Source organism: Scylla paramamosain, chromosome 9 (assembly GCF_035594125.1).
Source record: "Scylla paramamosain isolate STU-SP2022 chromosome 9, ASM3559412v1, whole genome shotgun sequence".
In the NCBI taxonomy this organism is placed as follows: domain Eukaryota; kingdom Metazoa; phylum Arthropoda; class Malacostraca; order Decapoda; family Portunidae; genus Scylla; species Scylla paramamosain.
Genome location: NC_087159.1, coordinates 2,483,804 through 2,497,984, shown reverse-complemented (window position 1 = coordinate 2,497,984; position 14,181 = coordinate 2,483,804). Strand labels below are relative to the sequence as shown.

Genomic DNA, 14,181 nt, shown 5'->3' with positions numbered 1-14,181 from the left:
TAAAATCACTTCTAAAATCTCATCGTTAAATAAAAGCCGGAAAATGTTTACATAAAGTGAAAACTCAGCACTTCTTTGCGTCTCTCCATGCGTGCACTCTTCGCTGAGCCTTGCAATACACTGGGAACATGAGGAACAGAGCACAACACCCCACCAGTGATTGAAGAGAGACTGAGAGAGACTGAAAACTAATATACATACACCTACAGCGAAAACACAACACGCCTTTTGTTTATTACTGAAGATTACTGTTCATTACGTAGGGAAAAGAAAGAAAAAAAAAAGGAAGGAAAAAAACACAAGAAAATCCCAATACCGCTGATGAATATGAGACTGGAAATTAATCCTCACAGTGAAAAGTCAACACTCATTCTTAAACTACTTCCACGATATTACTGGGAAAGGATGCACTAGGAGAAAAAAAAAAAAAAAAGGAGGAGGAGAGAAAAGGCAAAGAAATTCCACCACCACGGATGAATGAGAGGCGGAACATTCACATTTACCTGCGGAGAAGACTCAAGATTCCTTATTTTTAAGCTACCGGAAAAACAGGATGAACTTGTAGAAAAAAAATAAAAGAGAGAGAAAAAAAAAAGACAAAGAAATTCCAGCAACACTAATGAACAAGAGACTGAACATGAATATTTAGCTAGAGGAAAATCCCAACACTACTTTGTTGATGAGGGAGAGAAGGGGGGAGGGTGAGACCGGATAGGTACTGCTCGGTGAGGAAACACTAGTAAAGAGAGAGAAAAAGACAAAGAAACCCAAGCAGCAGGGTCTGATAAGCCGAGTAACCTTCATTACTCACATCCTACACATGTTTCAGTCATTCCTTCAACTTTATGTCTTATCATCTGCTGAATATCACTGACTGTCTCCTCACACAACATGATAGACTCCCAGCAGATCAAAGGAATAAGGCGAGGGCTATATAGTAAGTAAGCAATAAATAGTAAGGCGAGGGCAAGAAATAACGTGTTCAAGCTTGGTAAAGTTAGAAAATAAATAGAAGAAACTGAGTCACAAATACAGTGGTAGTGTATTTCGTTATACAGCCTGACAATCGATAGGTTCCAAGCAGACCAGAGGAATAAACACTGAGGACAAATGGTCAATAGTAAGGACAAGGCAAGAAATAATGGGGTCAAGTTTTAGTAAAATTAGCTTTAAAAGGGAGATGGGAAGAAATTGGTTCACAAATAGAGATACTCGTATATGAAAGTTATAAACTCAGTAATCAGGTTGTTGGTGCCGAGTCAATAAGGAGGTCTAAAAAGAAGTTATATTTTTAAAAGAAGTTATATTTTAGAAAAGAAATAAGAAGGAGTGGTAGATGAAAGGCATAGCTTCATTAAACAGGTTGTTAGAGCTGAATCAATATGAACGTTAAGAAGATTAAACTTTACAAATGGGAATGATAAGTGCAAAATACGAAGACACATTTTACACAAGAACTGCCACGTGTAGACATAATGGCTTCTTGCAGCTTCCTTCTTTTTTTTTTAATGTTTCTTATGAATACATGTTACTTGACTAATGACCATGACTCTCCGTGCCGTGTGACTCATCTTTCTTAGCGTCTTACCGCCTACGAGTGAAAATGTTGCTGGGGAATGACATGGCTAGAGCAGGACCCTCACGTTGGCAGGTACAGCAGCAGGACACGTGTGGGGAGAGTCACGCAGCTAGGGTGGACTGTGTTGGGTGTTGCAGTGTGTTCGTGTAGCTGAAAACACTCCTATCACCCCTTATCTTTTTTTGTGTGTAGCGAGAGGGAGGGGGGGAGGAATGGGCGCATGATGACACTAAAAATACTAAATTCTAGGCCGAGTTACAAAATGAATGTCCACTATTTGTGTTGCGGTGCGTCTGTGTATCTGAAAACACTCCTATCAGCCCTTATCTTTTACTGTGTGTGTGTGTGTGTGTGTGGAGTGGAGGGTTGGGGAGGCGGGGGTGGGGGGAGAGTAAAGGACACAAAATGACATTAAAAACTTAAATTCTATGCCACGCTGCAAGTTGACCATGTTCGGTGTTGTGGCGCGTCTGTGTATCAGAAAACACTCTTATCAATCCTATACTTTTATTTTTTCCTGTGCGTTGTGGGGAAAGGACGCACAGTAACATTAAAATCTTGAATTCCATACCACGCAACAAAATGACTGTACTATTGTGGTCTGGTGAGTTTCTCTGTATACCTGCAAACATTCCCATCAGCCCTTACCTTTTGTTCTGGTTTGCGGAGACTGTGAGGGAAGGGACGCACGATGTCACTAAAAACTGTTAAATTGAGGTCGACTTTCAAAATAACTGCGGAATATCGTGCTGTGGTGCGTCTGTGTATCTGAAAACACTTATCACCCCTTATCTTTTACTGAAAGGGGAAAGGGACACGATTACACTTAAAACTCCTAACTGGATTATCACTTATCTATTCTAGGGAAAGTTACAAGACTAATATCGACTGTACTGTGTGTTGCGATGCGTCTGTAAACCTGAAAACACTCCTATCACTCCTTATCATATACTGGGAGGGGAAAGGGACAGAATCACACTTAAAACTCATAACTAAATCATTGCTTACTAATTCTAGGGCAAGTTGCAAGGCTAATATCGAATGTACTGTGTGTTACGAGACGTCTGTAAAGCTAGCAATACTCTTATCACTCATTATCATACACTGGAGAGGAGAAAGATACAGAAATACACTTAAAACTCGTAACCGAACCATCACTCCTATCAAGACTCAAAGCTAATGAATCTGTACAATGTGTTATGGGTTACCGTGCTACCTCGGGAAAAAAAAAATAGTAATGAAAAGAACATACATAATTATCAGTCCTTAGCGTTTACTTCAGAACAAAATGACACTTAAGACTCATATTTGAACCATCACCCCTGTTGCACTTCACTGAACGGGAACTTAAAGACCATTCACTATGCCACACCACGAATACCCAGCACCCTTCCCTCGAGGACCCATAGCTGTCACCACTGCTCAAAATAAAGCAACGGGTAATTCAAGACTCAGCCTAACGAGACAGAAAGAGTGATAGAAGGCACGATAACAGCTGATATAGAGCACCAGCAGGCAGCATCACCACTTCAATTACGTGTGACTACTGATCCTATGGACTCACGGGGACATGTGTGGTTCGGCCTGGTTCTCGTCCAGCGGCTCTAATTCGCTGATACGGTTCTGATCATAAGTCGAGTCACCTTCTGTGCTGTTTTTTTTTCTTTTTCTTTTTCATATATGTTTAGTGTTTTCCTTCAGTCTTAACCAACCCTTTCATTACTAGTGTTTTCCTTCATTCCCAACCCTTTCATTCCTAGATCATGTTTTCCTTATTTTTTTTGTACTACAGTCCCTTGAATAATTTTGTTGCCTTAAAAACGAGAAAATCTTCATATTTCTCCTCCTTTTTTGTGTGACCATGCAAATAATTTTCTTGAGTTTTCTGTTGATGTTCTGTTCTCATGTTGTATAAGGACAGGGAACACTATACAACGCAAGGGGAGTGGATGTCACAGGTTACACGGCTTTTGGACCTCAAGTGTACAGTAGTAAGTGGTTGAGTGGCGCTAGTGTTCAAGAGCAGCCGGCTGGGTCTTGCAAGTAACGGTGGATGAGGAGCGATATTCTGACTCATAGCTTCATCTCGGGTACAGGTTTCTCTCACGATGTCATCAGTTAAAGGGTTAAGTGTTAAAATGAAACTGGTAAATTTCCTGACATTTATTTATTTATTTATTTATTTTAAGTAATGCGTTTATTTCTCAAGATGTCATTAATATAAAGTGAGGAGTATTTAATGTTGATGAGTATTAATGTAGTAAACTTCTTTTTCCTCTCTTTCTCTTTTTTTTTGTCCTTGTTTTTTTTTTTACAGTTACACTTTTCATTTAAACTTTCTGTGAAGCGAATGAGTTTAAAAAAAAAAGTCAATTCATCTTCTATTTACAGTATCTTTCCCCTTCCTTCTCATTTTTTCACAGTTACTCTTCTGATTTAAAGTTCCCGTGAAGCGAGTCTAAAAAAATTGGTCGCTTTCAGATCAAGCCAGTTGCTCTTTCCTTTAGGCTCCCTTACGTGAAGAAGCAAAGATTTCAACACTCAGTCAGGTATTAACACCACATGAAGATTATGTAGTACAGCGGGACGGGCGAAGCTGTGTGGCTCAGAGGGTGATGCCTGAGAGGGTCATGGCTGAGAGAGTGACGGGTGAGAGGGTGATGCGGGCTGAGGGTGAAGTAAGGTAAGGGCATTGAGTGAAGTGTTGTGAAGGGCGAGTGTAGGAAGGGACGAGGGCGTGGGTGTTGCGTGGGTGGTGTGTGTGTGGATGTTGAGCGAAGGTAAGTGTAGTAAGGAGCGAGTTATGAGGGAAAAGGGGTGCTGTGCGGGGAGGGAGGTAGGGGGGCGTGGGTGTTGCGTGGGGCCTGAGCGTTGCTGAGTGAGGGTGTTGAATGAGGCCTAAGTGTTGCTGTGTGCGGGTGTTGCGTGGGATCTAGCTGAGTATTCTGAGTGTTGCTGGAGGTAGGTGTTGAGTGTCCCTGAGGAGTGTTGCTGAGTCTACCTAAGTGTTGCGTGTGAGGTCTGAGTCTAGCTGGGTGTGTTGAGTGTTGCGTGTGAAGTCTGAGTCTAGCTGGGAGTGTTGGGTGTTGCGTGTTGGGTCCAGTTAGAACACAGGAGAATTGCGTCATTGCGTGCACGTCTTCCACCTCGTTATCTCTCTATTTGTTCTACCTGTTGTGATGTTTGTACACGTGAATGTTTGTAATTAGAATAATATAATGTTTGTTTGAGTTAAGTGTGTGTGTGTGTGTGTGTGTGTGTGTGTGTGTGTTTACAGAATTGGGTCAAGCTCGTTATATCCCGCTCTTTAAAACAAAATTACGTATCATACTTTTCTTAATTTTATGTATACTGTTAACACACACACACACACACACACACACACACACACACACACACACACAACACTTCCTCTGATAATACTTTCAAGTGGTCCCATGACTCGTGACAGTTTAACAAAGACTCTACACCGTCAACAGATAAAGACACCCACGAGAACCTGGCTAATCATTCCTTTGGCCTTTGAAATTAACCCGCATACGAAAAAAATATAAAAAAAAATTATTGATTCGCATTCTTAAACGTTTGAGCGTCCGATCTCCACAAACTTAGTACGTTCAAGTGTAAATTACTGGAGACCAAGTATTTTCATCGTTTCAGACTACTAATCATCCCTGTGACCTTTGAATTCAATCCGTATGAGAGAAAAGAACACATTTAAGGATGCCAGTACCCCTTAACAATGAGTCTCCCTTGAAGTTACAGCAGATGGATCGGTCAGTGGCAGGAAGGGACTGATATCAAACACTGCCATGAACACAGGGTGCGTTATTGGAAAGTGTTATTGAGGCAACGCGTTCCGGCCAGCTACCAGTAACCAGTGGGGGGAAAATTAAAGCCTTTCCATGCACCATATCGGTCTTGTTTCCTCATGGTATGTAGTTAAAAGGTTGTACCCAGGATGGAATGAACGAACGCACGGAGAATGAATGAGTGAATGATACAAATAGATAGATAGATAGATAGATAGATAAATAGACGGATGGATAGATAGGTGGGCAGACAGACAAACAAATAGACACACAGATACATACATACATACACACACACAATACACACATACATAAATAAACAGAAAATAAAAAAAAAATGAATAAATGAAACAGCAATAAAAATACCAGGTCAGAAAATAGAAAATACGACCAAAAATAGAGGGAAAAAAGAGAGAAACATATACGCAAAAAGTAATCCAGCCAGGAAAAGGAAGAGGAAACAGGAGGTACAACATATGAGTGAGCTGAGGTGTGCTGGGGGGAGAGGGAGAGAGTAAGTGGGGAGAGGAAGGAGACAGGAAAATTTACCACCGACATCCACACACCCACGCATTCCCTTTCCCACCCATCCACACAGCCTCATTCCTTTCCATTAACTCTTTCAGTGCTAATTAATCTTTCCCTTAATCACCTACAACCTTCAGAAGATTTAGTCACCGTAGTACAAAGATTAAATCAACCTCACATTATTGTTTTCTCTTTATTTCCACCTATAGTTGTAAACATTTCATTAATCACCTCAGTGTTAGCAATAGACGAGGATAGCAATAATAAACAGTTAATGAAGACCTGCCTGTAGAAGATCCTGCCCTCACGTATCTCAAGGAGCAGATCAACAGGTGGAATATGGGACACTGCAACTCAACCCTGACTTACTGTACTTAACCCAGACCCACGAGGGAAGTATAACGTAACCTAAATCCATCTCCTGCCTTGTCATTTCTAACCCAACACCCCTGGAGGTTGTCTACCTTGCCCCACCTATCCCTGTTACCTTACCCATCCCTGTCACGCCCCCACATACAGCGGACAGGAAAAATGAGCCACTGCAAATACGGATACACAGAAAACAGCAGATGATGAGTCTAACAAAGAATGAATACACGTAAACTGGAGTGCACAGATGACTGAGGCTGCCAAACTCACAGGGAGATAAAAAGAAAAGAGAAAACGTGTGAAATAGGGAAAAAAAAAAAGTTGGAAATTGAGAGAGAAAGGAAAAAAAAATACGATGTGCGTGTATGGTCGTCCTTTAAGCCAGTCCAGAGCCGCCACACAATCCCTAGCCTATCCTCTATCCTGCTCTATCCTGCCTCCCTCGTCCCTCCTCTCATAACAGGCTTAAAGGCGCCTCCATTGTGTCACCCTTGCCCCGCATCTCATACTGTTTTTTATTCTTGTTTCACGTGCTGGCGTCAAAATAGCTCTCTCTCTCTCTCTCTCTCTCTCTCTCTCTCTCTCTCTCTCTCTCTCTCTCTCTCTCTCTCTCTCTCTCTCTCTCTCTGGTGTGGAAGTGACAGCAGCGTACAGGATAAAAGATTGATATGGACAATAAGGAAAGGATTGGTTTGGTTTGTATGTGGTAATGATGTGGGGAATATTGATTGACAGGGCAGAGAATAAAGGCGGGGAAAATCCAGCAAGGGAAAATTAATAAATGTAATGATAAACGAGAGAGAGAGAGAGAGAGAGAGAGAGAGAGAGAGAGAGAGAGAGAGAGAGAGAGAGAGAGAGAGAGAGAGAGAGAGAGAGAGAGAGAGGAGAGAGAGAGAGAGAGAGAGAGAGAGAGAGAAACAGGATAATGACGTGTAAGTAAATCAAATGACAAGCAAAAAAAAATAAAAAAAAAAAACATATTTGATAAACTGGATAAAAAGTAGGAAAGGAAAGAAAAGAACACGCCAAAACAAAATGACAAAAATACGACTAAAAATAAAAAAAAATAATAATTCCTTTAGTTTTGAATATCTTTACAACTTATAACCCTTTACACTCTCACCCGAACGCAGATGAAAAAAAATAAAAAAAACAAAGGAAAATAATAATAATAATAATAATAATCATAAACAAAGCGGCAGAAGGTGATACAGATCTCTTGCTTTCAATGCCTTTTTTTTTTTTTTTCATCACAGTTATCCTCACTCGAACGTGTCCCAAGCCGCTGCGGACCTGCTGGCTGGGACGCGGTGGTGAAGAGCAGTGAGTCTGAGAGGCGGGTGAGGGAAGAGGCGGTGGGCACATACGTGATGCTGATGCTAGTGGTGGTGGTGGTGGTAGCGGTGGTGACGTCCGTGTGTGTGTGTGAGAGAGAGAGAGAGAGAGAGAGAGAGAGAGAGAGAGAGAGAGAGAGAGAGAGAGAGAGAGAGAGCATAAAGAATCGTAGAACTGAGATAGGAAAAAAACAGAACTTCACACAGACACACACACACACACACAGAGAGAGAGAGAGAGAGAGAGAGAGAGAGAGAGAGAGAGAGAGAGAGAGAGAGAGAGAGAGAGAGAGAGAGAGAGCACACACCAGTTATCTATTTTTATACCCTGAAGGTGACAAGGCAGAGCAAATGAACACACACACAAAAAAAATAATAAAAATAAATAAGAATAAATAAAACCTCTCAACTCAGCGTGACTCGAAGCAAAGCAAGACACTTTTGAACGAGACCGAAGCTTCTGCGAGACACGATTCAAAGCACCGCCATGCACTGAAGATAAAACTGAGACATAACCAAAGGCATTGTGGGTTTTAAGAGAGCAGTTGTGCATGATAACGATAAAGCTTCGATAGGAAGAGATAGTTCAATGTGAGTGTTGAGAAATGGTTGTAATAATGGCAAGGACTGATAAGGATAAGACTGAGGATAAGGCTGGTGTGTCTCATTATAAACAATTAGTGAAGGGAGGCAGATAAATAAATGCTACGATTTTTATACTCGTGCGGGGGAAGGAAGCCGCCAAAGGGCATAGAAAAAGGGAAAAAACGTGATATTTTGCTGTGATAGAGATAAAACTAAGGCTGGATCTCTTTTAAGAAATTAGATAAGGGAGGGAAAGAGACGTTGCTAGGATCTTAATGTGTAAAGGAAGCACCTTAGGAATGCAAAAGAGGAAAAAAGTGTTTAAGAAAGAAAGGAAGAGAGGAAATATAGAAAAAAAGGAAGAAAGAAAGAAAGGAAGGAAGGAAGAAGTTAACCAGAAACGAAAGACTAAAATCGAAAACAGTTTAGTTCCAAAGATGTCCCAATATTCCCCTGACACTCCCTTCCTGAAGCTGTTCAAGTCATTGGAAGGGAGGGACACACAGAAGCAGGCAGAGAGCTCCTGAGTTTACCAGTGAGAGATGAAAGAGTGAAGGTTCTGATTAACTCTTGTACTAGCGAGATGGACAGCGTAGAAATGAGAGTAAGTAGAAAGTAAAACAGACAGAGAATTCCTGAGTTTACCAGTGAGACATGAAAGAGTGAAGGTTCCGATTAACTCTTGCACCAGTGAGATGGACAGCACGGAGATGAGAGTAAGTAGACAGAAATGGACGATATGCGTAGATTAATCCATTAATATCCCTTTTCTCTATCTACTTAATTCCTAATACCAGTTAACCATTCACACCCACGGTATCCTCCCACCCTCTTCCATCGCTCTCTGACTGTCTCTGTCCTATTGTGCTAACCTTGGAAACACTGCACTGGCGACCTTGAGCGCGGGGGACAAGGTCGAGAGCCGGGAGCTCGGGCGGGGAGGGAAGGCCGAAGACTTCTGGGAAATCCGAAAAAATGCCAGGATATTACGTCTATTGGAGGGAGATAGAGAGGGAGAGAATGTTCACTGCTCTCTTCTTTCAGGTTAGGTGGCTTGGCTATGAGGAGTGAGTCAATTCATCGCACAGTGAGGCCCGTTACAGCATTCTTCGGGGGATCAATGCACGCAGCGCCTTCCTTCCTTCCCTCCCTCCCTCCCTCCTCCTCACCTTCAGACTCCCATGACCACGGGTAAAGAAAACGCGCGTGTCCTCGTGTTCTCTCGTGCGACACTGCGACCATAACCTCAAATGTCTGTCTTTCTGCGCCTCCCGTTCATCATTTAGCCTCCAGTTTAAGTCACGTTGTTTAGGATGACTTCATGATTCTATTGATGGCTCGACAAGAATTCCGCACAGACAACCACCAGCCTCCAGTGTAAGTTCAAGGATGTTTTCATGATCCCAGTAGAGTTCAGCTAGAATTCTGCATCCACTGCCTTCAACTGCCTCTAGTGTAAGTTGGGTTGTCAAGGGTGTTTTCAGAATTCCATTAGTGGCTAGACAAGAATTCTGCATAAACTACATTTAGCAGTTTGGCGTAAGTTGCAAGGGATTATGGGAAGAGAATGTCAATCAGGTGAAGAGTTCATTCGTCCTAACATCGCGGCATTACCACCTCCACCTCTTATCACACAACGAGTGACGCATTTCCTCACAGCCATCCATCAGTGACGTCAGGAAAATGTTTGCTTTGATCTGAGTGGTGTTATGTGCACTGTGCTTCTCTCTCACTTTATCGACAAGTAGGCAAAGTTTTCTCTCTCTCTCTCTCTCTCTCTCTCTCTCTCTCTCTCTCTCTCTCTCTCTCTCTCTCTCTCTCTCTCATACCTCTGATTACTTTCCTTGTTCACTTTGCACTAACTTAAACGCTCAATCACGCTGCAGTTACTCCCCACACCAACTGTTACTCCTCCACCCAAGTACTGCATTGGCTGACAACATTCCCTTCTACTCTGAGCCTCGTAAAGTCACTCGCTGCGCCACTGACTGATATTACGACCTGTAACCTCTTCGGGTCCCAGGCTTCTCACGTGACCCCGCCTACTCACCCAGCCAGCAGGTTCAAACACACTGTCTGTATGTTTGCACAGTCTTGTTCCTCTCAGTTTCAATCTCTTGTCGGGGTCGCTGCTTCCAATGGGTCTTTTCCAGGTGCTTCTGTCCAGTGTTATTGTTTTGTTTGTTCCTCTGCCTCTCGTGTGTTCTTTAATGCAGCCTTTCCACCTTATTCAGTATCCTCCTCTTCTTCGCATTCCTCCTATTAGATTATTATATTGCATGGCTCCTCTTGCAACAGTAGTGGTTAGAAAGACAAGTAACCTTCTCCACTGCACTCACTCCTACCTGTGCTCTACGTTCTCTCCTCAGCCTTACGTCCTTTAATCTTCTGACAGTCGCTTTACACAACCTAACAACTGATGGGTTCTTAGTAGAGCAGGAGACAGACGAAGAGACAGAAAGGAGACGGTAAATGTAGTGTGAGTGAGTGTGGTACTGTGTGTTACTATACTGCTGACCATTACGAGGACTGTACTAAGAGGAGAGGGGAATGGACTGCGTTTGGGAGGAGTTTTGAGAGGGTGATAATGATGGCAGGACGATGAGGATGACCGGACCTAGTGGAGGAAAGCTGTCTGAAAACACTGGCTCCATAATAGACGTGGGAAAAATATATGTTAGGAGGAGGAGGAGGAGAAGGAGGAGGAGGAAAACAACAACAACAACAACAACAACAACAACAACAACAAGATACTACAGACCCTGAAGGAGAAGAATATACTACAAGCTTCTAATTTCAGCATTGCCTCAAGCCACTCCTGTCCCTGCATGGCTATTCACCTCCATCAGCACACAAAGGACAACGCTCCCCACAACTAACAATCAGGCTGGCGGAGGTGTACACAGGCGCCTCAAGAACACAACACGGGTAGCTGCAGCAAAGTGTCCCGTTACCTCATTCCATTTATACAAGAAAACAAATACGCCAAAGCAACTACGTAATATAATCATGACATTTGTATTTTATTTGTACTTTGATCTCTCGAGAGGTCTCAGGTCGCTGTCAAAATGCCAACCTATGAGTAGTTATGTGTTATGATTAAGGTAAGCCACGGTGGTCTCTCTCTCTCTCTCTCTCTCTCTCTCTCTCTCTCTCTCTCTCTCTCTCTCTCTCTCTCTCTCTCTCAACTCAGGCAGTAGAGTACCTGGCTAGCTGGTGACCCTTGTGTTCTGGTGGAATGTGGAATGTATGGCTCAGTGCCCCTCACACTGGCACAAACTGAGTCTCCACCGATGTCAACAGTACCAGCTGTCAGCCAGAACACACACACAAACACACACACACACAAACACACACAAACACACACACAAGATATAAGACCAATACTATAACAATATAAGAAAATAAGGGTAGTAAAAAGGCCTACACGTGTCATGCCTACACGTGGCATTCCCTGCATGAAACACTGTAAACCTATTTTCACCTATCATCCTCATTCATGAATTTATCTAATCTTTTGGAGCCCCATAGTGACTCAGCACCAACAACCTGATTATTGGATCTATTACATTCATCTACCACTATCTAACAACCAATTCCTTCCTATCTTTTTTTTTTTACTTAACTTTAACAAGCTTTCAATTCTTGCTCTATCCAGATTACTGATCCAGAGAATTTTGCTTATATCACCATTGTTACATCCCCTACAACACTTAAAAGCCTCTATCTAATTCCCCTCTTAAATCAACAAATAACTAGCACTGGAAGGAAAAACAGTGCCAGTGAACATGAATAAACACGTAAGTAATTGTATCGATGTTGAAACACTGATAAAATGTTGAATTGCATTAGTGACACGATCTAATCTTGAAATAAACGTACGACTGCTATTTACTCATCTTGCACAAAAAGGAACAAACGAATGAATAAGTGGCGAGCATACAGCATTGCAATGACACCGGTGCCAACTTAGACGCGGCTACAGTATGAGGAGAGATTAGATAAACTGAGGCTGACAACGTTCGAGGAGAAGGCAGGAAAAAAAGATAGAAAGGGAGAGAATTTAATTACGACGCTCGGAGCAATAAAGGGACTGAGAGAGAGAGAGAGAGAGAGAGAGAGAGAGAGAGAGAGAGAGAGAGAGAGAGAGAGAGAGAGAGCTATGATGAAATGATGGAAGAGCACGGGGTCACGAGCACTGAAGTAAAAAAATAAAGATTGATAGTGTACAATATCATGAAATTTAGCTTCTCAAGTAGAAATATTGACGCCTGAAATGAAAACAGGAGCCGAGGAGATAACATAAGCTGGGAACAAACAAGATTTTATCACTTGGCAGGATGGAGACAGTGAGGACAGGACAACATGAGCTTCACACACACACACACACACACACACACACATACACACACACACACACTTCCTTTGGCTCACGTATCTCTGGCAAAGAGGTGAACTTGACAGATGTGTATCTCTGCCTCAGTGTTCATCTTCGTATCCAGAGAGAGAGAGAGAGAGAGAGAGAGAGAGAGAGAGAGAGAGAGAGAGAGAGAGAGAGAGAGAGAGAGAGAGAGAGAGAATCAACAGTCATATGCGGTAATAAACCTTACTTAACCCATATTTCCCCAGTAATACTCCCTATCTTCGTGACAGCAACCGGTTAAGAAAGGACAATATCAAATTCAGTAAGCAACGTTCAGCCCTGCAGGTAACCGTGCAAGCCACCGAAGCGTAAGGGACGAATTTCGACCAGTTGTTTCGTTTGCGGTCGAAGCAGCGGAGACACTTGATATGGTTCAGGGTATTGTTTACGATCACACGGCTCCGCGAACCACTAGCGAGCCACACGTGTTTCGGTCACGCTGATGGCTGGCCTGGATACAAGAATGAGATATAATGTTCTCGAGTTTCAATGAATATACTGTTGACACACATTTTCCTGATTTACTTTCCTTGAATAGGGAGTAGTTGGAGAGATGAAAGGTGAGGACGAGAGGGGAAAGCAGGATGAATACCAGGCATTGGTGTGAAAATATTTACAGTGAAAGAACGAGCGAAGACCATAAGATAATATTACACACACACACACACACACACACACACACACACACACACACACCGGAGGCAATAACAGTAACACCACTGTAAGGCGCACACTTCCCAGAACCTTAGAGTGAGTGACAATTAGAGCTACCTGGAAGACGGGAGGAATAGTCTACATCACTGTTCTGCCCCACACATTCACCACAATGTTACTGTTTAAAAAGTGTCCTTAATCTGATGTAAGATGTGACAACTCAAGCAAATACGAACAATATCACTATCTGGAGGCCTGTCAACAGTCTAGTGTCATATTAAGTCATTCAACTCCTCACAGGCATAAACAACTCTTATTTCTTCTAAAATCTATATTTTTTTTACGTATACTCGACATCATATTAACATAAACATCCCTACGGAAAGGTTGGTAATAAGTGACGTGCTTGACGGATGTTAAGACACTCACCAATCAATGTGTTTGCTCTGGGACTGATGAAAGTTTCCGCCGCACGCCCAAACACAAAGTTCGTACCAGCAACGCCACCTCCTCACAGCTGACTGCCACCAACACTCGCGCCGCCCGCCACCACCGCTCAGTTGCCGCCGCCTGCTAGCTCCAATATCACCAAACTTATCATATCATTATTACAGCAAGACATTCACGGGAAATACTTTGATGTGATAGTGCTCGTGATTATTTTTCTTATTCATCACATTAATTGTATAATTATTCCATACTTCCGGTACATAGCAAGGATTTTTTTTTCTTTTAACTTAGCTAAGTGAGGAAAGAATAATTATATAATGAGGTCAATTTTTGTGTGAATTATGAAGTCACGGGATGACAGATAACCACATTTGTAGCACATGACTAATAAAAAGGAGAAGGTAGAAAATAATTTAATCAGTCTTCCTTTTGCGAATATCTGTTCCA

At 42.4% G+C, this 14,181-nt stretch overlaps 1 protein-coding gene across 11 annotated transcripts in view; it reads right to left on the bottom strand.

The window, feature by feature from the left end:
• The window catches only part of LOC135103396 (shootin-1-like), a 59,689-nt gene extending 45,816 nt beyond the window's left edge, over positions 1–13,873 (bottom strand). For 3 of the 11 annotated variants that reach the window (XM_064009544.1, XM_064009549.1, XM_064009550.1), the window contains exon 1: positions 13,714–13,873. The gene's annotated coding sequence lies outside the window, so the exon portion shown is untranslated. Of the gene's footprint in view, positions 1–1,588; positions 1,608–8,024; positions 8,111–13,713 lie in introns of those variants that run through there. The other 8 variants (XM_064009552.1, XM_064009555.1, XM_064009546.1 and 5 more) reach the window with 6 other exon arrangements.
• Positions 13,874–14,181: the final 308 nt, after the last annotated feature.